The following is a 12,867-nucleotide window of genomic DNA, read 5'->3' as shown; positions in this document are numbered from 1 at the left end:
GCAATTGGACCCCAGTCTGGTAGTGATACTTTCCAGGAAAATGCATCCACGCACTTCATGCAAAGCTCCACGAGCAGGTTATTGGAACTTCCTTCTGAGCTCATTTGATTGTTGTGTCTCCCGCTTGCACAGCAATGTAAGGGTTAGGACCAAGGGCAGAAGGAAAGCAGTTCCTGACGGCACCCTAATGGATAAAACCAAGGAAGGGGGTCAATCTCAGTGTAACCCAGGTTCCCTCCCCCTCATGGCTCTGGTCTCCTTGAGATTGCCCTGGTCTTCTCTACCTCTGATGCATTGACCTGGGTCCTTCTCCTAGGCTGAGAATATGTTTTCTCCAGCTACAGTAAGATATCCCTTATCCACTGAATGGGAGCAGTTTGTTATAGATAAGAGAGCATTTCAACTTGGAGACAAATTCCTAGCTTGTGACCATTATACCTTCTAACAGCAGTGACCTCTAGGCACGGAGGATAAAAGTCTGCATACTGGCTCTAAGTTAAAGACAGTGAAGCAGTACAGCAAAGAAAATGGCATTTGATGATGAGCCAACTCTTATCCTTAGTCTAGGGTGTGCCTTGACCTGAAAGGACTCCTGCTTAGAGATACAGAGAGATGGAAAGAGAGACCATTAGAGGGAGAGAAGAACGAGCACCATCCAAGAGAAAGGCTGTTTGCTACTGTGCTTTGTGAGGTCCTGACCCTACTGACAGACTCTCACTGGTTAATTTTTTGACTTTATTTTTCCAACTACATGCCAAGATACTTTGTGATTTTTGTAAGGTCTGGCGTTCCATATTTTTCTCCCTCCTACCTGTCTCTCCCCCTTCCCCTTGACAGTGAATTATACCTACATAACTACTTTAAACATATTTCCATTTTCACTGGATAATTCTTGCCAAATGACTAGCTCCATTTGTCCATTGTGCCATAGCAGAGATGACTTTGATGTGTGGAGCTTAATCTCTGCAGCCACTGAGACCTCTATGATTCTGCTGCTCTCTAGGTGTCTGCCTCTATGGAGGACACTCCCCCTTCCCCACTGAAGGGTGCTTCTCTGCATTTGTGAATGCAGATAGCTAAGCTTGTTAAAAGGACCAAAAATTTGATATAACTAGGAACTAATTGAGCTTGAAGCTGAGTATGGGCTTGAATACATAGGCTCATATGTCTGTCCATTTGGACTGTTTTGAAGCCTTTCTTCACACACACACACACACCCCATACCCCTGCCTCCTTCTTGGCTTTCAGCTGTGGCTTCCTAACAGATGAAGTGCTACTGGGTCTCTTTTCTTGGCAGTATAGACAAAGCAATTAATTTTTGGAGCAGAATTGATTGAATAATTGATATTAGCCCTCTAATTTATGTACTTTCATCTATTTGTTTTTGTTATTGCTTTATACAAGCAATGTCTAAATTCTCATGTATTAATCTTTAGATAATAAATTTGAGGTTGAATCATGCATCAGCCTGGGGCAAATTCAATCTCAGACTCTGGACTTTCAGCTCATGGCACAACCCAGAAATGAATCCATTTTCACTTCACAAGTCAAAAACCTCTAGGTGAAAGCATTTCAGTAAAAAAAAAATGATAAAGAGGTCAGCTAATTAAGAGACAGGGACTTATTGGAGCTGACAGCTATTAATTATGTACTTTCCTATTTGTTACCTCGAAGACAATTCAACCTCCAATCAAAGAGTTTCAATTACAATTGTATTCCTTTACAATTTTTGAAAGATGGCCATATCTGGGCAATATTTTCTGGAGGTCTGGCAGAGGGTTAATGTTCATTTCTGTGCCCTAAGCATAGGGAGGCCATTGTGTTAAGAGGAGAGCAAGCAGAAAGGGGGAAGGACATCAAATCCATGCTATCTGGAGAGCAATGGAATCATTTGGAGATGGTGAATCTGACCCAAAGGACAAAAGGCTACTCAATAAGGAATAGAATAGTTCAAGGCAGGCTGAGACTGAGGTACATTGTACATTTGGATGTGATGCTCTAGGTAGAGGATTTAGAGTTGGCCCAGGAGTGAGTGATAGAATGCCCTCAGGAAGGAAATCCTGGCAACTCGGATGATTCTGCTAAGTACAGAATGGGTCCAGAGTGGTTGGCCAGGGGATTCATTGACCTATGTAGATTTTTGAATATATACATACAGGGACGGCTAGGTAGCACAGTGGATGGAGCACTGATCCCAGAGTCAGAAGGAACTGAGTTCAAATCCATTCTCAGAAGCATCATAATTACCTGTGTGACATTGGTCAAGTCACTTAACCCCACTGCCTTGTAAAAACTAAATATACACATACATTTATATATGATATATATGCATCTATATACACATGTTTACACATATTAAAGATAGAAAAAAATTTAAGAGAACGGAAGCTGAGCAGAAAGACTTACCTGGACCTATAAAACTAATATTAGAGATACTAAAGGTTGAGATTCTGCATCATCTTTGTACCCTCGAGTCTTTATAAAGTTACCCAGAACACTGAGAGTTAAATGAGTTGCCCAGGGTCATACCAGCAGTGTGTGTCAGAAGAAGGACTTGGACCCAGCTCTTCTTGACTTGAAGGTCAGATTTCTATTCATTACGTCGCACTGTCTCTCTGTAAAGGAGATGAAATATCGATTAAACGATTAAACACTAATTTCTTCTTGCTGGGTTTCTCTCAAGCTATTCATAAACCACCTGAGTCTTTCCCAAATCAGGAGAACCCAGTGACCTTTTGCTACACATTCATTCCATTTTTATAAACTCGGTAGGTAATATTTGATATTGACATGCTATAAGATGCAAAAAATCATTACAGCATCATGGTTATGTAGGTTCAGTTTGAGATGTTTTTCTTTTGGATTGTAGAAGAAAAGTAGAGGCTTTTCAAAAGGACACAATTTCCTGTTTTATAGTGGGGAAAAATAACCAGTTGCTCGGGTAGGGGGCTACTGCTTAGCGGCTGTGGGGAAACATGACCTCCTCTCAGTAGGCTGGATACCTAGAACAGAAAATGAAATATGTTTTTTTCAGTCCTGGTTCATACTTGATTGAAGCTACAAGACTTAGATGGTGAAGAGAGAGAGAATATGAACATAAGTGGTCGGACTTTTCTTGGGGTTATTTTTGCTCCTTTATTGTGGATTTAAGTAAATACAATACAACCTGAACTTGTCCTTGAGTAAATAGGCTTCTTTTGTCTTAATTCTGTTTTGTTTGGAAAATTGTCAATCTGGCTTTTGGGGAGAAAAGACAACTTCCACAGCTCACAGAAAAATGGGTCACTCCAGATACTAGCTCCAAATACGCAATGCTAAAACAAAAACCCTAACCAGAAAGTAGCCGATTATTGAACTCTCTTCTGGCCAAGGCGAAGGAGAGCAGTAACTTGTCTCAAGGATTCATCTCCTACATTTGGTGAATTCCCTTATATGAAATCATATAGTTCCCTTAGCAACAGAACCTTTGCAATTTTCAGTACGATGAGAAACAATATTCATTGCTAACTCCCAGAATTGAAAAGGGAAGTGACTTATTGCAAACTCCATTGGATCAGAGTGCAGGTGAACTTAGATTTGAGTTCACATAGATGAATTGAAATTTTATTGCTTCCTCTTTTTCTTGAAATCACTTTTTATTAGACAAAGAATTCTTTCAAGCTGTATTACTGAGCAAAATATGGAATGGAGCTCTAAGTAAAATCAGATGAGATGCTCTCAATTTTTTTACCTTTCCTTTAAAATATAGAACAAAATTTAACAGTAGAGTTGTTTGCTCTAGGTCCCCCTTTCTCTTTGTCTACTTGAACCAAGTCATTATGGACATTCTATGTAATAGGGCATGGCTAGAGATCTTACGAGAGAAAACCAAAATAGTCTCTGCCCTTAAAGGGCTCATATTTATAAATTTAAAAGCATTTTGTGAAGGTTTTATTTCAATGTCCTCAATGTTTTGGGGCCAAATATGAGACTGAATTCTGCAATTTAATGGGTTAACAATAAGAAAGTCCTATCAACTCATTTGAAAAACATTGCTTAGGATTAATCTCAATCGCCTCTGATCTTTATTAGAGCATTTAGTGAGTCAAAGAGCAAATCATTTCTAAGCAATGTGCTTGAGAAACTTGGAATATCCCCCTCAGCCTCTCCAGCCACATTCCCTCAGTAGTTAAAAGCCCTTCCAGAAAGTAAACTCCTACCAATTAGCCACCATTTTAAGTCTCTTGCTGGAAGGAGCTGGGTAGCAAAACACTGAAATCCTTCATAGACAGACATTAGCCTCTGGTCTCTGAGTGGTGTGGTGGTCAGCCCACTTTTTCTAGAGTGATGCCCTGTACCACTGCCAGTTGATAAAGGGTCCCCGACTTTGCTCGTTTGAATGCTGAGTATTTCAGCATATCCATTTCCCTTCTCTTCTGTGTAAACATAGAAGATAGGGCCAGAAGCAAGCAGGGTGTCATTGTGAATGCTCTGACCTGAGTCTGGAAAATGGTCAGAGAAATTTGTGCCAACATGGCCCAAAGTACTTGGGTCAATGCTTTTCAAAGTCCCTTCTACTTTATCCTCTGTCAGGAAGGAAGAAGCAAAAGAAACCCTGAAAAATATGAGATGAAAAACAGATATTTAATTGCTTGGGTGTTTGTTTTGAGCTTTTACTTACTCCGTATTCTTACCCTGAATTTTTAACCAAATCAAACTGCAGTGAGTAATTACAGTATGAGTCTGTGCAAAGGGAGGAGAGTCTGATGACCAAGAAATACAGGCAAGAATGTGGAGTTAATTCTGAAGAAGTGTAATAGATGGAACAAATAATGTGACTGTTAGTGTTATTCCTTGGATATAAATGCAATTGCTACAATTTTTCCATTCCCCAAAGTGGTCCCATTTCACGAGTGCTATGTTCTCCGCCCCTCCGTCTTCCTTTGGCATATCCAATTTCTCCATTCTATCGTTGTCTCCCTCTGATCCAGATTTCCTTCCACCATATGAAACCTCCAGATCATATTAGTCAGCCAGAATTTGCTGACTATCTACTATACAGCCAGTTCTGTTGCCAGACACCATGGGAGTTATAAAATATTAAAATTCAGTCCAAGTTCTCAGGGAGTCTGTGGTTTAGGTAAGGAGGTTAGACCAACATGGGAAATAGTTAGCAAACAGAATATGGTGGACTAATGAATGCTAAAGCCTTTTGGTGTAAATGCTTAGTACCCCCTCCAAAGTTCTTAGAAGGGAAAAATCAATGCCAATTATGGGGACCTCCTAGAGATCCCTTTCACACTAGGAGGTATTAGTTTGCTGAATCTTCTTAATTTTCTAGGATGGAATTCCTGGGGCATGTGCTGGGTTAGCAGCCTGTGCAGACAATCTATCTACTTAATAAAGAATGATCATGTTAATTCCATGTTTTCATGAGTTTCACTTTCACAGCACATTGATATCTTGAGGAGTCTAGTCTTGTTCTGCTCCAGAAGCTCTAATCCAGACTGTCTTGGGAATGATGTCATTTTTGACTTTCCCCTAGAAATCTGTGTAGTCCTAGTGAGACAGGCTCAGCTCAGTCAGGGATGGAGAGGCAGCAAGGAATAAATCTTTCTTTATGGGGTTGGGGCAAAATTCAATTGAGAACAGGTAACGATTGTTGCCCATATCTGTTCTTAACAGAAACCTTTATCATATGCGAGCTGTTTGGTGAAAAATTAGTAAATTCAAGGAGATTTTGTAACAATGATCCAAGATCCTGTCTTTATATTGATACCTTTATATAGGGACTGACCTAGAAGTCAGAATCATCTCAAAGTCATTATGGTTAAGGTAATTTATAGAAGTATATGCTGCAGGACTGCAATTCCAATTAGTTCTAAAGGAAACCCCTCAAAAGCAATTTTAAAAGGGTAGGAAAGGGAAAATAGAAAAAGTTGGAAAGAGACTACTGGCCTGGTAAGGAAGGACTGACCTGACTGGGAGAGCAAAGTGGTCTATTATCTCAACTCTGCTGTAACTATAATGTTAGGGGAGACATTGAACATTCCCCTTGAATACTATTTTATTGGATTGCTTAGTTCCCCTCCAGGTGTTTTCGAAAATTTGAATTTGTTGGAATATTTCCTGAAAATTTATTTTTATAAAAAACCACTCAATTCAATCTGATTTCTATTTCTTCTTCCTTGTCAAAGTAAGACAGACATTCACAGAGTTTTTGAACTTGAAAGTCCCCTGGAGAGCTCTCAATCCTACCCCATGAACTTAGAAATCATTTAGTCCACTGCTTTATTTTGCAGATCGATGGGAAACTGAGACCCAGAATGGGTCTGAATATTGCAGGTAGTGCATGCAGACCTGTGCAACTGGGGCTAGCTCTCTTGACTTCTAAATGAGTGTTCTGTATTATGTTCTCTCTTATATTCAGTAGAGATTGGCAACCTTTCCAAAAGGGTGCGAAGATGTGATTTACTCAGTACTTTGTCCAGGGAGGCATGGATAGAAAAACATCTATGTTCTTTCTTCCATGAATCTTTGAAGCCAAAAAGATAAGAATGGAACCCCCTTGAGAAACACCCTCACCAAAGGAGATGATGGGGCCAGTAGGGCAAACTCTCCCAGACACCTACCTGCCTAAGAGGTAGCATGTTTCTCTCTTCAATATTTCCTGCTTTTCTCTGGATCCTGTCATAAACCATAGAATCAGAGGTGTCCAGATTGGCAGGGAGCTCAGAGAGGATTTAATTGAATTTGTAAGATATCATTAGCCAAGGCCAGGAAGGTAAAGACTTGGTGTTGAGCTGCTGGCAAAGGGGGCAGTGCAAGAACCCCAGACCAAATACCAAGCAGTCTGGGGTTAAATCCCAAGTTTCAGTTTCCTTGTCTGTAAAATGGAGATATCATGTATGCAATCTGGTTCAGGATGATTGTGAAGAAAACACTTTTATTAGTCTTCAGGTCCTCTAGAAAAAGGTCCAGAATATCCCAGATACTTTCTAATTAGTGATAGAAAATCAAACCTTGATGCTACCTGCCTACTTAGGCACCTCTGGTAGACTAGAGTAACATTGGCCTTCACTCCCTTGCACTCCAGAGGTCCTGGGAGAATGGAGAGGAGTCCTTATGCTAGAAGAGCCCTGCTTGAACGATACCTAGCTCATCTTTCAAATTCATATTATGTCATTCTTGATAAATACTTGGTTACATTGGAAAGAGTCTTTTTAATTGGCTCACAGGAACACTTGGAAAGCTGAATTAATTTTCCTCAAGTTGTTGGGTATTCTTTAAATTGACTTTATTGGTGAAAATGATAATTTAGTGTGTCTGCATTTCTTGGGAATATTTATAGGAGGCTCTGTGAAGAGCCCATATTGTTAAGCATTGAATTTTAATGCACATTAAATAGAGATTGGCTAATGAAGGTTAAATTGTAGTGAGACTCAAGTCATCGGATTTCAATTCGATTGCAAAGAAATGACTTTCAACTGACTTTGGTATTCTTCAGTTCATAAAAGCAGAGATGAGAATCACTTAAGTAATGCTTAGGCCTCATGGACTTTCCCTGTGGCCCAGTCAAAGTAATAGTTTTCTCAGGCATCAGTTCAGTTCTCAGTAGACAATCTAGCCTGAGATTTGGGAACAATTACTTACCTTTTTGAAAAACAGTTTGGTGGTACTGTACTTGGCACCAGTGTCCCCAAATGATGGGCAGCCTATCCAGTATGATTTGAAAGTCATTGTTGTTTTGTCTTTCTTCACATCATGAAACCCAAACTTTGGATCATTAGCTCATAGATTTCACCCTTATTTTACAGAGGAGGAAACTGAGGTCCACAGAAGGGAAATGAATTACTTAAGGTCACATGGGGCAAGGGACAGAGCTAAATTTAAATTGAGGTCCTCTGAGTCCACATTCAGTCCATTCTGAGTATCACAGGGTAATTTCTTCAGAGTTAGTCCTAGGAAAAGGATGGAAATATTAGTGAGGCACTTTGCCTTCCTCAAATACTTCATTATTCATAGAGTAGACCAATGTGTTAAGTCCCCCCATATCTAAAATCCTTATGATACTGAGAGCTGTATCTATCTCTGTATAGATGACTTTATTGCTTAGTGTCCAATCCTTAAACAAGAAACTGCCACCAGAAAGGGCCAAGGAATTCTTTAAAATAAATTGGTTAAAATGCAGAACTTGACTAATAACTAACATTTAAGGCTCACAAAATGCTTATAAACTTCTCTCATTTAAACCTCATGAATACCTGGTAAAATAAGGGCTCTTATTTTACCCCATTTGCAAAGAAGGTTAAATGATTTGTCCAAGCTCATCCATCTAGTAAGTTTCAGAAGTGGGTTTCAAACCCAGATCTTCCTCATTCCAAGAGCCTCCTCTGTCCCCTAAATCATTTACTCTTTCATCATATGGGTCCAATTCAGTCCTAAAGTATGTATTAAAAGCCTACCTTTTTGGCACTGGGGTGCAAAGTAAATATAATCCATGTCTTCAAGGAATTCACTTTCAGAAGGGGAGAGGAAATCACAAAGATAACTAAATACAAAATATATGCCAAAGAAATCCAAAGTATTTGGGAGGAGAGGACAACAACTTTCTGCTTTCAGATGGATCAGGGAAGGCCTCCCCTCGGAAGTGTATTGAAGGAAGACAGGGTAGAGGTGAGGAGGTTAATCAATGAGATGAGAAAGTGATGGTGTCTGATAACACTGTTTTCAAGCAACTTGGAAAAGACTGCCTCCATCCATACATTGAATTTCACAAAAATACTTAAATGTATGCAGAAAGTCTGAACAGTTGGTAATAATACCCTTTGTCATCCTTGGGCTAGGGCCAAGAATGTCAATGGTATAGTTGCCCTCTCTAATACCCTCTCCTTGGTGTTAAATTCATTTAGATGGTTCCTGATAGTATGAGACAGCAGACTATTTTGGTACAGAGAAGCCTTGTGTTTATATTGCTCCAAAATTGTATTTTTCCCAGAAAAGACTGATCTTCTGTGGAGAAGAGAAGGAAGAGACTAGCAACAGGGTAGTTGGCTTGAGTCTCTTAAGAATACTCACAGTCGGGGCAGCTAGGTAGTGCAGTGTATAGAACACCGACTCTGGAGTCAGGAGGATCTGAGTTCAAATCCAAACTCAGACACTTAACTACGTAGTTGTGTGGCCTTGGGCAAGCCACTTAACCCTAATGCCTTGCAAAAACTGAAAACAGAATGCTCATAGTGACCTAGCCCAATTCTGAGTCCTCTAACTCCCCTCCCTTGGGTCTGAAGAGGATGAATATAAAAAACTACAAATCTGAAAGTCTTCCCTAAGATGCTGGTTTGGAGATTGGGAACAAAGGGACACCAGTAAATGGTGTGGAAGGTGAAGATCTCAGGCCAGTTTGGCACCCTTGAAGATTCTGCATAGACTTGATTGCTTTAGATTCCAATTGCAGTCATGGTTCTATTAGAAGGACTTGCACAGGGGTTGCTAGGTGGCACAGTGGATAGAGCACCCGCCCTGGAGTCAGGAAGACCTGAGTGCAAATCCAGTCTCATACATTTAATAGTTACCTAGCTGTGTGGCCTTGGGCAAGCCACTTAACCCCATTGCCTTGCAAAAAAAAAAACCTAAAAAAAAGACAAATAGTGGGAGAAAAAACCCAAAGCTGCCAGATTCCTGATATTTTTAATAAGTGAGAAAACCCACATGGAGGACTCAGTTTATCTGATCTAGAGATCAGCAGGTTAGAAGAGACCCTGTTCCCTGAAAAATTCAGGTTGATGGTCTTCCAAAGGAAGTGAGGTTGAGCAGGTGGTGACATAGGATGAGTAAGGAATGGTATCAGGGATGTCATCAGCTCAAAAATAAAAGATGAGCCAGTGCCAGAAGTAGAAAGAGGAATGACTGATGGATAGTCTGTGTGTATCAGTCACAGCCACAAGATTTAAAGGAAGGCGGCCCCTATTACCTCCTGCAATGATGGGTTTTTCAGGAAGAACACTAGTTGCCCAACATAGGCTATGATCTGCACTAGGTTGAAGTACGGATATCCCCGCAAGCCCAGAACCATCACAGGGAAACTGGTTTAAATGAAACTTTCTAAATATGAGTTTACCCAGTGTTCAGGGCAAGGAGGAATCGCAATGTCAAGCAACTTGAATGGGCTTTGTTACCTGTATTGGATGATGTCCAACATACAATTGCTTTCTGTAGGTTAAGCTGATATCTGACTTAAGAGTCTTCCAATAGAGTATTAATGGTACTTGGAGTAGTCAAGTGTGGTGGATGGAAGCCTGTACAAAGTACTTTAGCTTCCAGATGTAACTGAGCATGAAAGAATTAAATCTCAAGGGTCTTATTGAAGCCTCAAGTTAGCTACCTTGAGTTCCAGAATACCACTCCCACTCCTGCTTCCATTCCAAGGAAGGCATTGTGGACCTTGGTAATGAGCCACTGTATTGATTTCTAGTGGAAGCTGCTAAGTCAGAGTCCCTTGAGAGTCATTTTCTCTGCTTGCCCAGTCTCCCATAGTCTCTTTTAAAGACAAATTCCAATTTGAGAGCACCTAGTTTAGCATGAAGATGGCACAATGCCAGTCAGAAATCCAAATGACAGCATCACCACTGGCATGACATTGGTGAGTTTTTTTAAACAAATATGATTAACCCTTGACAGTGGTTTGGCACAGAGCACAGTGGGAAGTGTTTCCACTCTGCACCATCCTAACCAGAGCCCAACGGGAATTATTATGTTTGTTTTGGGGCTCAACTGAAGAGAGTTGTCAGGGACATGGAGAAGGTTGGAAGAAAAGCTCCAAAACTGATGAAAGAATTTGCAAATAAGCCCTCTGAGGAAAGGAGGGAAGAACAGGTCTTCCTGCTCTTTTTTTTCTTCCTGCCCTTGAAGCAGAGAGACAGTTAGCTTTGAATAGCTAAAGGAGAGGGATTCGATATGCTAAGTGTAATCTTTGATGCAGTGGGAAAAAGGGAAGCTAGATCTATAGAGGATGGGTTTACATGAGCTGTAAAACACACACACACACACACACACACACACACAAACTTTGATGACTTTAGCAGTGCATGGCTACCTTATGTATTGTCCCTTTGGGCCCTTTTATTTTGGTCCCTTTGGGCCAATTTTCAGGTCAGCTATCAAACTCCTCTTTCGGAAGCTTCTCAGAAACATTCTTCCGGAATTTGTTCCTGTGCTGTGACTTTGGACAGGCCCGGTGAGTTCTGTTCCCCCTTGTCCTCGTTGCAGATGCACAGCACAGTTCTAGGGACTGGAATGGAGATTTAAATCCAAGGGAAATGATCAAAGAGTTGTCATTTTAAGGAGAAGCACTTTGAGGGGGCTTCATTAGTGTCACATTTTGTATTCATCACTAGACTTGGCTTTGACAGAAGACTGTGCCACAAATTAATTTTTCCATTCCCCAAATTAGATTTGCAGTTCACAATTTAAACACACGTCTCTCTCCTGTTTTCCTAATAGCTTTTATTTGGGTTTATTTTGATTTCCATTGAAGTCTGTTATGATTTTATTCATAGACTTCTGGATAAAGTCAGCTTAACCTTTGCTAATAGTATTTAGGAAAACTGAACAAAGAATTAGAGAGTAAATGAGAGTTAGGCAGCTTTCTCATCATTCAGAAATCCAGCTTAATGACACATGTGATATTTTGTATTCCAATTTGCTTTTCCTACTTAGAAGCCTCTACTGGAATGAGGGTTTAGCCCACAGAGACAATAATGTTGTCTTCTGATTAGCTTCCTGACTGGTTTCCACTCCCATACCGACTTAGACCAATCAGAGGCCATCCTGAAGATATTTCAGACCCCACTGAGGAGCACCATTTATCTTCATTTTATGTTTTCATCATCAAACATTTACCATCACATTCATCTTGTAATATTGGCTGTATAAGAGATCATAAAACTGCCACCGTTGGAAGCAAAAATAAATTTTTCAAGAGAATTGGTTTTGTTTGTGAGCTGCATGACCTTTGTATAAATTATAGTTTTAGGCTTTTGGTGCTCCAATCAGACACTGAGTCCTTCTCAACAGACCTCTTTTCCACTTCTCTTTTGGCTTCCGGTTGCTTACAATAAGACTTGGACAATTTGGAATGAGATAAAATTTCCAAATATCTCAACGATGGTGCTCAAAGCTTTCTTTACTTGTGACCACAAAAAAGGCAGCAAAAGGAAAAGAATTGAGCTTGGATGGAAAAGGGGGTCTCTAGAGGCAGCAACTGTTAAACTGTTAACAAATCTGTATATATGGACTTGGAGGTTGCCTCAAATGCCATTTTTCAGACTGAGAATGATGTGGTAGTATTGAAAATATTTTTCAGAATTCTACTGAAAATTCTACTGAATGTCAGTTTCATCCTCACCCATGAAAGGGAGTGAAGTAAAATTTGAATTACTCAGGAGGTAAAAGAACAGCCAAAAAGAGTCCTTGCTTCCAAAGCTGGGTGCACAAGGATACTCTTTATTTCTTCCCTATACATTTACATGGATATTTATACCAAACATATATATATATATATGGATATTTATATCAAAAGTATAGTCATATATCCATATGGCTGTTAGGAGGCAGAATGGAAGGAGCTTGGAATTAGATCTGAGCACTACTTCCTAGCTGTGTGACCTTGGGCAAGTCACTTAATCTCTGTCTGCCTCAATTTCCTCAACTATGAAATGGGGATAATAATAACAAATCAGGAAATAGGTGGTATTGTGAGTTTCAAATGAGATTTATGTGTAAGCTTCTTGTATGCCTAGCATATATGTAGTAGATGCCTTATAAATTCTATTTATTGTGCTTATCATTATTATTACATGTGTGATTTTAGCAGTCTGTTTTTTCAGG

This window comes from Macrotis lagotis, chromosome X (assembly GCF_037893015.1).
Source record: "Macrotis lagotis isolate mMagLag1 chromosome X, bilby.v1.9.chrom.fasta, whole genome shotgun sequence".
In the NCBI taxonomy this organism is placed as follows: Eukaryota; Metazoa; Chordata; class Mammalia; order Peramelemorphia; family Peramelidae; genus Macrotis; species Macrotis lagotis.
Note: the sequence above shows the minus strand (reverse complement) of the source record.